Consider the following 14334-nt stretch of genomic DNA (forward strand, 5'->3'; position numbering starts at 1 on the left):
CCAACTGAAATATATTGTCATGAAATATGAATATATCAATGAAATTTTCTTGTACAAAAGGAGTCCAGATTTATGCAATAAACAACAAGTCTTGAAATGATGTGCATATTATAAAGTGTTCAAATGTGTCACTTTCAGTCTAACAAAAGGAATTTCCCAGAAATGAAGTCGGTATGGAATTATAGATAAAAGTATACATGAAAATGGATCAGTGTGTACAGTTGTCAGAAATAAAACTAAAGAAATTAATGTTCTCACAGAGTAAAGAATACCCTGGTTGTCACTCGAAGGTAAAATCTGGTAAGAGTTTGGGAGTTAGTTACAAGTTTATAGTTAAACTTGTTAAGAGAGATGGCAGTATTTATTAGAAAGAGTCTTCCAGGGAGATTAGCACATTAAAATATTTTCATGTAGAAATGACCAGTTTGAAGTGATGTACAATAAAAAAACACACTAAAGAAAACTATATTTCAGCAGATTTTTCAAACTGAAATATATTTGACATATAACATTGTGTAAATTTAAAGTGTAAGATTTGGTAATTTGTTACATGTAAATATGTAATATGACTGCCATTACAACCACATATCACGACGTAGAACTCTTCTTTTCTGTTAAGTTTTTCATTGAATTATAGTTGATTTACAGTATTATAGTAGTGCAGAGGTACAACATTGTGGTTCAGTATATAGGTTATACTTTCTTTAAAGCTATTATGAGCTATTGGCTATATTCCCTGTGCTGTAAGTATGTCCTTGTAGTTTATTTATTTTATACACAGTAGTGTGTACTTCTGAGTCTTTACTCTTTCTTGCCCCTTCCCACTTTCTCTCCCCACTGGTAAACAGTAGTTTATTCTCTATGTGCGAGAGTCTTTTTCTACTCCATTATTTTCATCCTTTTGTACTAGTTTTAGATTGCATACGTCAAGTGATAATATACGGTATTTGTCTTTCTCTGTCTGTCTTAATTCACTAAACAGAATGATATCCAGGTCCATCTATGTTAGAAGCAGCAAAACTTTATTCCTAAGGGGTGAGACATATTCCATTGTGTGTATGTGTGTTTGTGTGTGTGTGTGTGTGTGTACTGAATTCATTAGTTAGTTTTCTGGTGGATACTTTAGGGTTTTCTATATAAAGTATCATTTCTCTATAGTAGTAATAGTGTTACTTCTTCTCTTAGGTGCTGGATGTCTCTTATTATATTTTTGTCCAAATGCTGTGGCTAGGACCTCCACACTGTTAAACCAGACTGGCAAGAGTGAGCATCCTTCTCTTGGGCCTGATTTTAGAGGAAAGAGCTTTCAGATATCCACCTCTGTAGATTTGTCATAAATGGCCTTTATTATGTTGAGATGTATTTTCTCTATGCCCATTTTTTTGAGAGCATTTACCATGAATGGATGCTAGATTTTGTCAATGCTTTTTCTACTTCTACTGACACAATCTTGTGTTTCTCTTCCTTTTTTTAATGTGGTGTATCACGTGGACTAATTTGTGGATTTTTAACCATCCTTGCATCTCTGGAAAAATGCTATGCGATAATCATTTATGATACCCTTTATAGATTGTTAAATTCTGTCTGCTAATATTTTCTTGAAAATTTTCTCAACCATATTCATCAAGAAAGTGATCTGTAATTTTCTGTAATGTCTCATTATAGTACTGATATCAGTGTAGAGATAGCCTGATAGAATAAATTTAAAAGTGTTCCTGAGGAGTCAAGATTGCGGAGGAGTAGGACAGGGAGACCACTTTCTCTCCTACAAATTCATCAAAAGAATAACTGAATGTAGAGCAAACTTCACAAAACAACTTCTGATCGCTAGCTGAGGTCATCAGGCGCCCAGAAAAGCAGCCCATTGTCTTTGAAAGGAGGTAGGACAAAATATAAAAGATAAAGAGTGAGACAAAAAGCTGAGGACAGAGATCCGTCCTGGGAAGGGAGTCTTTAGAGGACGTTTCCAGACACTGGGAAACCCTTGCACTGGCGGGCCTGGGGGAAGTGTTTGAATCTCGGAGGGCAACCTGACTGGGAGGGAAACAATAAATAAAACCCACAGATTACGTGCCTAAAAGCAACTCTCAGCAGAAAAGTGCCCCAGACACCCGCATCCGCCACCAGCAAGTGGGGGCGGCACGGAGAGGAGCGGGAGGCATTGTTTGGGGCAGGGTCCGGGCCTGAGTGCCCTGAGGACAATCAGAGGGAGCTTTTGTGAGTTGCCAACTTGAACTGTGGGAGAGCAGGGAAGAGAGAGAAAATTAACCGGCCCGAACACGCTGCCGGCCGTTCGCAGAATAAAGGGACCGAGAAAGTCCAGAGAAGAGCTCGCAGACTGCGGACCGGCCCAGACCCGCCGGAGGCGGGAGCAGGTCGCGGCGAGACACAGGGCGCAGGCACCCGACCGGCGCGGGCGGGGACTGGGGCTGGGGACGCGGAGGGCAGAAGGCGCACGCACCCGACTGGCGCCGGCGGAAACCGAGATTGGGACCGCGGAAGGTAGTGGGCGCGCTGCACCTGGGGAGAGTGCGCCTGTCAAGCTCCTCGCTGCCTGGACCGCTCTGACGGGGAAGGCACAAGAGCAGACACAGCCTTTTGTTCCGCGCTTTTGTGGAACACCCGAGGGCTGGAACCGCGCACAGCGCGCGGTGCTCTCCATATAGAGCAGCCGGGATCCTGAGCAGCGCAGACCGAGAAACCAGCGCCAGCCTCTCCCGGCAGCGCCAGCCCATCCCCGCAGCGTCAGCCCCTCCCAGCAGCGCGACAGAACTAGCTACCTGAATAAGAGTCCACCTCCGCCCGCCTGTGTCAGGGCGGAAATGAGGCTCTGAAGAGACCGGCAAACAGAAGCCAAATAAACAAAGGGAACCGCTTCAGAAGGGACCGGTGCAACAGATTAAAATCCCTGTAGAAAACACCGACTACACCGGAAGGGGCCTGTAGATATCGAGAAGTGTAAGCTGGAACGAGGAGCTATCTGAAACTGAGCCAAACCCACACTGACCGCAACAGCTCCAGAGAAATTCCTAGATATATTTTTACTTTTCTTTTTTTTTTTCAAGTAAGAAAAAAAAAATTTTTTTTATTTTTTATTTTTTCTCTTTTATTTTCCTTTAAAATTCCCTATTACTCCCGCATTACTCCTTAACTTTCATTTTCATAGATTTTTACGGTTTTTTTAATTAGGGAAAAATTTTTTTTTTCTTTCTTTCTTTTTTTTTTCCTTCTTTTTTTTCCTTTTTCTCTTCTATTTTCTATTTTTCTTTTTTTCTTACTTCTTTTAAAGTCCTCTAGTACTCCTCTACTACTCCTTAATTTTCATTTTCAATACACTATAACCTTACCAAAAAAAAAAAGAGAGAAGCCCTATTTTTTAAACTGAACTTCATATATATTTAAAAAAAAATTTTTGTGTGTGTTTTGGTTTTTGTTTTTAATATAGTATTTTTAAGAGTCTAATCTCTACTCTAGATTTTTAATTTTTGTTTTTCAGTATATGATATAAATTGTGAACATTTAAGAATCCAATATTCAGTTCCCATTTTTATTCAGGAGTGTGTTGATTATTCTCTCCCAATCTTGACTCTCTGTTTTCTACCTCAGAATACCTCTATTTCCTCCTTTCCCCTTCTCTTCCCAATCCAACTCTGTGAATCTTTGTGGGTGTCTGGGCTACGGAGAACACTCTGGGAACAGACAACTGCGTAGATCTGTCTCTCTCCTCTTGAGTCCCCCTTTTTCTCCTCCTGCTCATCTCTATCTCCCTCCTCCCTCTCCTCTTCTTCATGTAACTCTGTGAACCTCTCTGGGTGTCCCTAATGGGGGAGAATCTTTTCGCCATTAACCTAGAAGTTTTACTATCAGTGCTGTATAGTTGGAGAAGGCCTGAGACTACAGGAAGAATAAAACTGAAATCCAGAGGCAGGAGACTTAAGCCCAAAACCTGAGAACACCAGAAAACTCCTGACTACATGGAACTTTAAGTAATAAGTGACAGTTCAAAAGCTTCCATACCTACACTGAAACCAACCACCACCCAAGAGCCAATAAGTTTTAGAGCAAAACATACCACGAAAATTCTCCAGCAACGCAGGAACATAGCCCTGAACGTCAACATACAGGCTGCCCAAGGTCACACCTAACACATAGACCAACCTCAAAACTCATTACTGGGCACTCCATTGCTCTCTGAAGAGAAGAAATCAAGTTCCACACACCAGAACACCGACGCAAGCTTCCCTAACCAGGAAACCTTGACAAGCCAATCGTCTAACCCCACCCACTGGGTAAAACCTCCACAATAAAAAGGAACCACAGACCTCCAGAATACAGAAAGCCCACGCCAGACACAGCAATCTAAACAAGATGAAAAGGCAGAGAAATACCCAACAGGTAAAGGAACATGAAAAATGCCCACCAAATCAAACAAAAGAGGAGGAGATAGGGAATCTACCTGGAAAAGAATTTAGAATAATGATAATAAAAATGATCCAAAATCTTGAAAACAAAATGGACTTACAGATAAATAGCCTGGAGACAAAGATTGAAAAGATGCAAGAAATGTTTAATAAACACCTAAAAGAAATAAAAAAGAGTCAATTCAAAATGAATAATGCAATCAAGGAGATCAAAAACACTCTGGAGGGAACCAAGAGTAGAATAACGGAGACAGAAGATAGGCTAAGTGAGCTAGAAGATAAAATGGTGGAAATAAATGAATCAGAGAGGAAAAAAGCAAAAAGGATCAAAAGAAATGAGGACAACCTCACGGACCTCTGGGACAATGTGAAACACCACAACATTCGAATCATAGGAGTCCCAGAAGAAGAAGAGAAAAAGAAAGGCCATGAGAACATACTCGAGGAGATAATAGCTGAAAACTTCCCTAAAATGGGGAAGGAAATAGCCACCCAAGTCCAAAAAACCCAGAGAGTCCCAAACAGGATAAACCCAAGGCGAAACACCCCAAGACACATATTAATAAAACTAACAAAGATCAAACACAAAGAACAAATACTAAAAGCAGCAAGGGAGAAACAACAAATAACACACAAAGGGATTCCCATAAGGATAACAGCTGATCTATCAATAGAAACTCTCCAGGCCAGAAGGGAATGGCAGGACATACTGGAAGTAATGAAAGAGAATAACCTACAACCTAGATTACTGTACCCAGCAAGGATCTCATTCAGATATGAAGGAGAATTCAAAAGCTTTACAGATAAGCAATAGCTGAGAGAATTCAGCGCCACCAAACCAGCTCTTCAACAAATGCTAAAGGATCTTCTCTAGACAGAAACACAGAAAGGTTGTATAAACGTGAACCCAAAACAACAAAGTAAATGGCAATGGGACCACACCTATCAATAATTACCTTAAATGTAAATGGGTTGAATGCCCCAACCAAAAGACAAAGATTGGCTGAATGGATACAAGAAGAAGACCCCTATATATGCTGTCTACAAGAGACCCACCTCAAAACACGAGACACATACAGGCTAAAAGTGAAGGGCTGGAAAAAAATATTTCACATAAACGGAGACCAAAAGAAAGCAGGAGTCACAATACTCATATCAGATAAAATAGACTTTCAAATAAAGAATGTGAAAAGAGACAAAGAAGGACACTACATAATGATCAAAGGATCAATCCAAGAAGAAGATATAACAATTATAAATATATATGCACCCAACATAGGAGTACCACAATATGTACGGCAAACACTAACGAGTATGAAAGAGGAAATTAATAGTAACACAATAATAGTGGGAGACTTTAATACCCCACTCACAACTATGGATAGATCAACTAAACAGAAAATTAACAAGAAAACACAAACCTTAAATGACACAATGGACCAGCTAGACCTAATTGATATCTATAGGACATTTCACCCCAAAACAATCAACTTCACCTTTTTCTCAAGTGCACACGGAACCTTCTCCAGAATAGATCACATCCTGGGCCATAAATCTGGTCTTGGAAAATTCAAAAACATTGAAATCATTCCAGTCATCTTTTCTGACCACAGTGCAGTAAGATTAGATCTCAATTACAGGAAAAAAATTGTTAAAAATTCAAACACATGGAGGCTAAACAACACGCTTCTGAATAACCAACAAGTCATAGAAGAAATCAAAAAAGAAATCAAAATATGTATAGAAATGAATGAAAATGAAAGCACAACAACCCAAAACCTATGGGACACTGTAAAAGCAGTGCTAAGGGGAAGGTTCATAGCATTACAGGCTTACCTCAAGAAACAAGGAAAAAGCCAAATAAATAACCTAACTCTACACCTAAAGCAATTAGAGAAGGAAGAAATGAAGAACCCCAGGGTTAGCAGAAGGAAAGAAATCTTAAAAATTAGGGCAGAAATAAATGCAAAAGAAACTAAAGAGACCATAGCAAAAATCAACAAAGCTAAAACCTGGGTTTTTGAAAAAATAAACAAAATTGACAAACCATTAGCAAAACTCATTAAGAAACAAAGAGAGAAGAACGAAATTAACAAAATTAGAGATGAAAATGGAGAGATCACAACAGACAACACTGAAATAAAAAGGGTCATAAGAGACTACTACCAGCAGCTCTATGCCAATAAAATGGACAACTTGGATGAAATGGACAAATTTTTAGAAAAGTATAACTTTCCAAAACTGAACCAGGAAGAAATAGAAGATCTTAACAGAGCCATCACAAGCAAGGAAATCGAAACTGTAATCAGAAATCTTCCAGCAAACAAAAGCCCAGGACCTGATGGCTTCACAGCTGAATTCTACCAAAAATTTAGAGAAGAGCTAACACCTATCTTACTCAAACTCTTCCAGAAAATTGCAGAAGAAGGTAAACTTCCCAACTCATTCTATGAGGCCACCATCACCCTAATTCCAAAACCAGACAAAGATGCCACAAAAAAAGAAAACTATAGGCCAATATCACTGATGAACATAGATGCAAAAATCCTTACCAAAATTCTAGCAAACAGAATCCAACAACATATTAAAAAAATCATACACCATGACCAAGTGGGCTTTATCCCAGGAATGCAAGGATTCTTTAATATCCGCAAATCAATCAATGTAATACACCACGTTAACAAATTGAAAGAGAAAAACCATATGATTATCTCAATAGATGCAGAGAAAGCCTTTGACAAAAATCAACACCCATTTATGATTAAAACTCTCCAGAAAGCAGGAATAGAGGAACATACCTCAGCATAATAAAAGCTATATATGACAAACCCACAGCAAGCATCACCCTCAATGGTGAAAACTTGAAAGCATTTCCCCTGAAATCAGGAACAAGACAAGGGTGCCCACTCTCACCACTACTATTCAACATAGTGTTGGAAGTTTTGGCCACAGCAATCAGAGCAGAAAAAGAAGTAAAAGGAATCCAGATAGGAAAAGAAGAAGTGAAACTCTCGCTGTTTGCAGATGACATGATCCTCTACATAGAAAACCCTAAAGACTCTACCAGAAAATTACTAGAGCTAATCAATGAATATAGTAAAGTTGCAGGATATAAAATTAACACACAGAAATCCCTTGCATTCCTATATACTAACAATGAAAAAACAGAAAGAGAAATTAAGGAAACAATACCATTCCCCATTGCAACAAAAAGAATAAAATACTTAGGAGTCCATCTACCTAAAGAAACAAAAGTCCTATACATAGAAAACTATAAAACACTGATGAAAGAAATCAAAGAGGACACAAACAGATGGAGAAACATACTGTGTTCATGGATTGGAAGAATCAATATTGTCAAAATGGCTATTCTACCCAAAGCAATCTATAGATTCAATGCAATCCCTATCAAGCTACCAACGGTATTTTTCACAGAACTGGAACAAATAATTTCACAATTTGTATGGAAATACAAAAAACCTCGAATAGCTAAAGTAATCTTGAGAAAGACGAATGGAACTGGAGGAATCAACCTGCCTGACTTCAGACTCTACTACAAAGCCACAGTCATCAAGAAAGTATGGTACTGGCACAAAGACAGAAATATAGATCAATGGAACAGAATAGAAAGGCCAGAAATAAATCCATGAACCTATGGACACCTTATCTTTGACAAAGGAGGCAAGGATATACAATGGAAAAAAGACAACCACTTTAACAAGTGGTGCTGGGATAACTAGTCAACCACTTGTAAAAGAATGAAACTAGAACACTTTCTAACACCATACACAAAAATAAACTCAAAATGGATTAAAGATCTAAATGTAAGATCAGAAACTATAAAACTCCTAGAGGAGAACATAGGCAAAACACTCTCCGACATAAATCATAGCAAGATCCTCTATGACCCACCTCCCAGAATATTGGAAATAAAAGCAAAAATAAACAAATGGGACCTAATGAAACTTAAAAGCTTTTGTACTACAAAGGAAACTATAAGTAAGGTGAAAAGACAACCCTCAGATTGGGAGAAAATAATAGCAAATGAATTAACAGAGAAAGGATTAATCTCAAAAATATACAAGCAACTCTTGAAGTTCAATTGCAGAAAAGTAAATGACCCAATCAAAAAGTGGGCCAAAGAACTAAACAGACATTTCTCCAAAGAAGACATACAGATGGCTAACAAACACATGAAAAGATGCTCAACATCACTCATTATCAGAGAAATGCAAATCAAAACCACAATGAGGTACCATTACACGCCAGTCAGGATGGCTGCTATCCAAAAGTCTACAAGCAATAAATGCTGGAGAGGGTGTGGAGAAAAGGGAACCCTCTTACACTGTTGGTGGGAAAGCAAACTAGTACAGCCACTATGGAGAACAGTGTGGAGATTTCTTAAAAAACTGGAAATAGAACTGCCATATGATGCAGCAATACCACTTCTGGGCATACACACTGAGGAATCCAGATCTGAAAGAGACACATGCACCCCAATGTTCATCGCAGCACTGTTTATAATAGCCAGGACATGGAAGCAACCTAGATGCCCATCAGCAGATGAATGGATAAGGAAGCTGTGGTATATATACACCATGGAATATTACTCAGCCTTTAAAAAGAATTCATTTGAATCAGTTCTAATGAGATGGATGAAACTGGAGCCCATTATACAGAGTGAAGTAAGCCAGAAAGATGAAGATCATTAAAGCATACTAACACATATATATGGAATTTGGAAAGATGGTAATGATAACCCTATACGCAAAACAGAAAAAGAGGCCCAGATGTACAGAACAGACTTTTGAACTCTGTGGGAGAAGGTGAGGGTGGGATGTTTCGAAAGAACAGCATGTATATCATCTATGGTGAAACAGATCACCAGCCCAGGTGGGATGCATGAGACAAGTGCTCGGGCCTTGTGCACTGGAAAGACCCAGAGAAATCGGGTGGAGAGGGAGGTGGGAGGGGGGATCGTGATGGGGAATACGTGTAAATCTACGGCTGATTCATATCAAAAAAAAAAAAAAAAAAAAAGGAGTGTTCCCCTCCTCTTCAATTTTTGGGAATAGTTTAAGAAGGATAGATGTTATTTTTTTTTTTTTTTTTTTTTTAGTGCTTTTCACTGCTAGCCTGATTTTATTTATTTATTTATTTTTTTAATTTTTTTATTAGTTGGAGGCTAATTACTTCACAACATTACAGTGGGTTTTGTCATACATTGATATGAATCAGCCATAGATTTACACTTATTCCCCATCCCGATCCCACCTCCCACCTCCCTCTCCACCCGATTCTTCTGGGTCTTCCCAGTGCACCAGGCCCGAGCACTTGTCTCATGCATCCCACCTGGGCTGGTGATCTGTTTCACCATAGATGATATACATGCTGTTGTTTCGAAACATCCCACCCTCACCTTCTCCCACAGAGTTCAAAAGTCTGTTCTGTACATCTGTGTCTCTTTTTCTGTTTTGCATATAGGGTTATCGTTACCATCTTTCTAAATTCCATATATATGTGTTAGTATGCTGTAATGTTCTTTATGTTTCTGGCTTACTTCACTCTATATGATGGGCTCCAGTTTCATCCATCTCATTAGAACTGATTCAAATGAATTCTTTTTAAAGGCTGAGTAATATTCCATGGTGTATATATACCACAGCTTCCTTATCCATTCATCTGCTGATGGGCATCTAGGTTGCTTCCATGTCCTGGCTATTATAAACAGTGCTGTGATGAACATTGCGGTGCACATGTGTCTTTCAGATCTGGATTCCTCAGTGTGTATGCCCAGAAGTGGTATTGCTGCATCATATGGCAGTTCTATTTCCAGTTTTTTAAGAAATCTCCACACTGTTCTCCATAGTGGCTGTACTAGTTTGCATTCCCACCAACAGTGTAAGAGGGTTCCCTTTTCTCCACACCCTCTCCAGCATTTATTGCTTGTAGACTTTTTTGGATAGCAGCCATCCTGACTGGCGTGTAATGGTACCTCATTGTGGTTTTTGATTTGCATTTCTCTGATAATGAGTGATGTTGAGCATCTTTTCATGTGTTTGTTAGCCATCTGTATGTCTTCTTTGGAGAAATGTCTGTTTAGTTCTTTGGCCCACTTTTTGATTGGGTCATTTACTTTTCTGCAATTGAACTTCAAGAGTTGCTTGTATATTTTTGAGATTAATCCTTTGTCTGTTTCTTCATTTGCTATTATTTTCTCCCAATCTGAGGGCTGTCTTTTCACCTTACTTATAGTTTCCTTTGTAGTACAAAAGCTTTTAAGTTTCATTAGGTCCCATTTGTTTATTTTTGCTTTTATTTCCAATATTCTGGGAGGTGGGTCATAGAGGATCTTGCTGTGATTTATGTCGGAGAGTGTTTTGCCTATGCTCTCCTCTAGGAGTTTTATAGTTTCTGGTCTTACATTTAGATCTTTAATCCATTTTGAGTCTATTTTTGTGTATGGTGTTAGAAAGTGTTCTAGTTTCATTCTTTTAAAAGTGGTTGACCAGTTTTCCAGGCACCACTTCTGAAAGAGGTTGTCTTTTTTCCATTGTATATCCTTGCCTCCTTTGTCAAAGATAAGGTGTCCATAGGTTCGTGGATTTATCTCTGGGCTTTCTATTCTGTTCCATTGGTCTATATTTCTGTCTTTGTGCCAGTACCATACTTTCTTGATGACTGTGGCTTTGTAGTAGAGTCTGAAGTCAGGCAGATTGATTCCTCCAGTTCCATTCTTCTTTCTCAAGATTACTTTGGCTATTCGAGGGTTTTTTTTATTTCTATACAAATTGTGAAATTATTTGTTCTAGTTCTGTGAAAAATACCGTTGGTAGCTTGATAGGGATTGCATTGAATCTATAGATTGCTTTGGGTAGAAGAGCCATTTTGACAATATTGATTCTTCCAATCCTTGAACTCGGTATTTTTCTCCATCTGTTTGTGTCCTCTTTGATTTCTTTCATCAGTGTTTTATAGTTTTCTATGTATAGGACTTTTGTTTCTTTAGGTAGATGGACTCCTAAGTATTTTATTCTTTTTGTTGCAATGGGGAATGGTATTGTTTCCTTAATTTCTCTTTCTGTTTTTTCATTGTTAGTATATAGGAATGCAAGGGATTTCTGTGTGTTAATTTTATATCCTGCAACTTTACTATATTCATTGATTAGCTCTAGTAATTTTCTGGTAGAGTCTTTAGGGTTTTCTATGTAGAGGATCATGTCGTCTGCAAACAGTGAGAGTTTCAATTCTTCTTTTCCTATCTGGATTCCTTTTACTTCTTTTTCTGCTCTGATTGCTGTGGCCAAAACTTCCAACACTATGTTGAATAGTAGTGGTGAGAGTGGGCACCCTTTTCTTGTTCCTGATTTCAGGGGAAATGCTTTCAATTTTTCACCATTGAGGGTGATGCTTGCTGTGGGTTTGTCATATATAGCTTTTATTATGCTGAGGTATGTTCCTCTATTCCTGCTTTCTGGAGAGTTTTAATCATAAATGGGTGTTGATTTTTGTCAAAGGCTTTCTCTGCATCTATTGAGATAATCATATGGTTTTTCTCTTTCAATTTGTTAACGTGGTGTATTACATTGATTGATTTGCGGATATTAAAGAATCCTTGCATTCCTGGGATAAAGCCCACTTGGTCATGGTGTATGATTTTTTTTAATATGTTGTTGGATTCTGTTTGCTAGAATTTTGGTAAGGATTTTTGCATCTATGTTCATCAGTGATATTGGCCTATAGTTTTCTTTTTTTGTGGCATCTTTGTCTGGTTTTGGAATTAGGGTGATGGTGGCCTCATAGAATGAGTTGGGAAGTTTACCTTCTTCTGCAATTTTCTGGAAGAGTTTGAGTAAGATAGGTGTTAGCTCTTCTCTAAATTTTTGGTAGAATTCAGCTGTGAAGCCATCAGGTCTTGGGCTTTTGTTTGCTGGAAGATTTCTGATTACAGTTTCGATTTCCTTGCTTGTGATGGCTCTGTTAAGATCTTCTATTTCTTCCTGGTTCAGTTTTGGAAAGTTATACTTTTCTAAAAATTTGTCCATTTCATCCAAGTTGTCCATTTTATTGGCATAGAGCTGCTGGTAGTAGTCTCTTATGACCCTTTTTATTTCAGTGTTGTCTGTTGTGATCTCTCCATTTTCATCTCTAATTTTGTTAATTTCGTTCTTCTCTCTTTGTTTCTTAATGAGTTTTGCTAATGGTTTGTCAATTTTGTTTATTTTTTCAAAAACCCAGGTTTTAGCTTTGTTGATTTTTGCTATGGTCTCTTTAGTTTCTTTTGCATTTATTTCTGCCCTAATTTTTAAGATTTCTTTCCATCTGCTAACCCTGGGTTTCTTCATTTCTTCCTTCTCTAATTGCTTTAGGTGTAGAGTTAGGTTATTTATTTGGCTTTTTCCTTGTTTCTTGAGGTAAGCCTGTAATGCTATGAACCTTCCCCTTAGCACTGCTTTTACAGTGTCCCATAGGTTTTGGGTTGTTGTGCTTTCATTTTCATTCATTTCTATACATATTTTGATTTCTTTTTTGATTTCTTCTATGACTTGTTGGTTATTCAGAAGCGTGTTGTTTAGCCTCCATGTGTTTGAATTTTTAACAATTTTTTTCCTGTAATTGAGATCTAATCTTACTGCACTGTGGTCAGAAAAGATGACTGGAATGATTTCAATGTTTTTGAATTTTCCAAGACCAGATTTATGGCCCAGGATGTGATCTATTCTGGAGAAGGTTCCGTGTGCACTTGAGAAAAAGGTGAAGTTGATTGTTTTGGGGTGAAATGTCCTATAGATATCAATTAGGTCTAGCTGGTCCATTGTGTCATTTAAGGTTTGTGTTTCCTTGGTAATTTTCTGTGTAGTTGATCTATCCATAGTTGTGAGTGGGATATTAAAGTCTCCCACTATTATTGTGTTACTATTAATTTCCTCTTTCATACTCGTTAGTGTTTGCCGTACATATTGCGGTGCTCCTATGTTGGGTGCATATATATTTATAATTGTTATATCTTCTTCTTGGATTGATCCTTTGATCATTATGTAGTGTCCTTCTTTGTCTCTTTTCACATTCTTTATTTGAAAGTCTATTTTATCTGATATGAGTATTGTGACTCCTGCTTTCTTTTGGTCTCCGTTTATGTGAAATATTTTTTTCCAGCCCTTCACTTTTAGCCTGTATGTGTCTCGTGTTTTGAGGTGGGTCTCTTGTAGACAGCATATATAGGGGTCTTCTTCTTGTATCCATTCAGCCAATCTTTGTCTTTTGGTTGGGGCATTCAACCCATTTACATTTAAGGTAATTATTGATAGGTGTGGTCCCATTGCCATTTACTTTGTTGTTTTGGGTTCACGTTTATACAACCTTTCTGTGTTTCTGTCTAGAGAAGATCCTTTAGCATTTGTTGAAGAGGTGGTAAGGTGGTGCTGAATTCTCTCAGCTTTTGCTTGTCTGTAAAGCTTTTGAATTCTCCTTCATATCTGAATGAGATCCTTGCTGGGTACAGTAATCTAGGTTGTAGGTTATTCTCTTTCATTACTTCCAGTATGTCCTGCCATTCCCTTCTGGCCTGGAGAGTTTCTATTGATAGATCAGCTGTTATCCTTATGGGAATCCCTTTGTGTGTTATTTGTTGTTTCTCCCTTGCTGCTTTTAGTATTTGTTCTTTGTGTTTGATCTTTGTTAATTTGATTAATACGTGTCTTGGGGTGTTTCGCCTTGGGTTTATCCTGTTTGGGACTCTCTGGGTTTTTTGGACTTGGGTGGCTATTTCCTTCCCCATTTTAGGGAAGTTTTCAGCTATTATCTCCTCGAGTATGTTCTCATGGCCTTTCTTTTTCTCTTCTTCTTCTGGGACTCCTATGATTCGAATGTTGTGGTGTTTCACATTGTCCCAGAGGTCCGTGAGGTTGTCCTC

This window comes from Cervus canadensis, chromosome 18, assembly GCF_019320065.1.
Source record: "Cervus canadensis isolate Bull #8, Minnesota chromosome 18, ASM1932006v1, whole genome shotgun sequence".
NCBI classification, from domain to species: domain Eukaryota; kingdom Metazoa; phylum Chordata; class Mammalia; order Artiodactyla; family Cervidae; genus Cervus; species Cervus canadensis.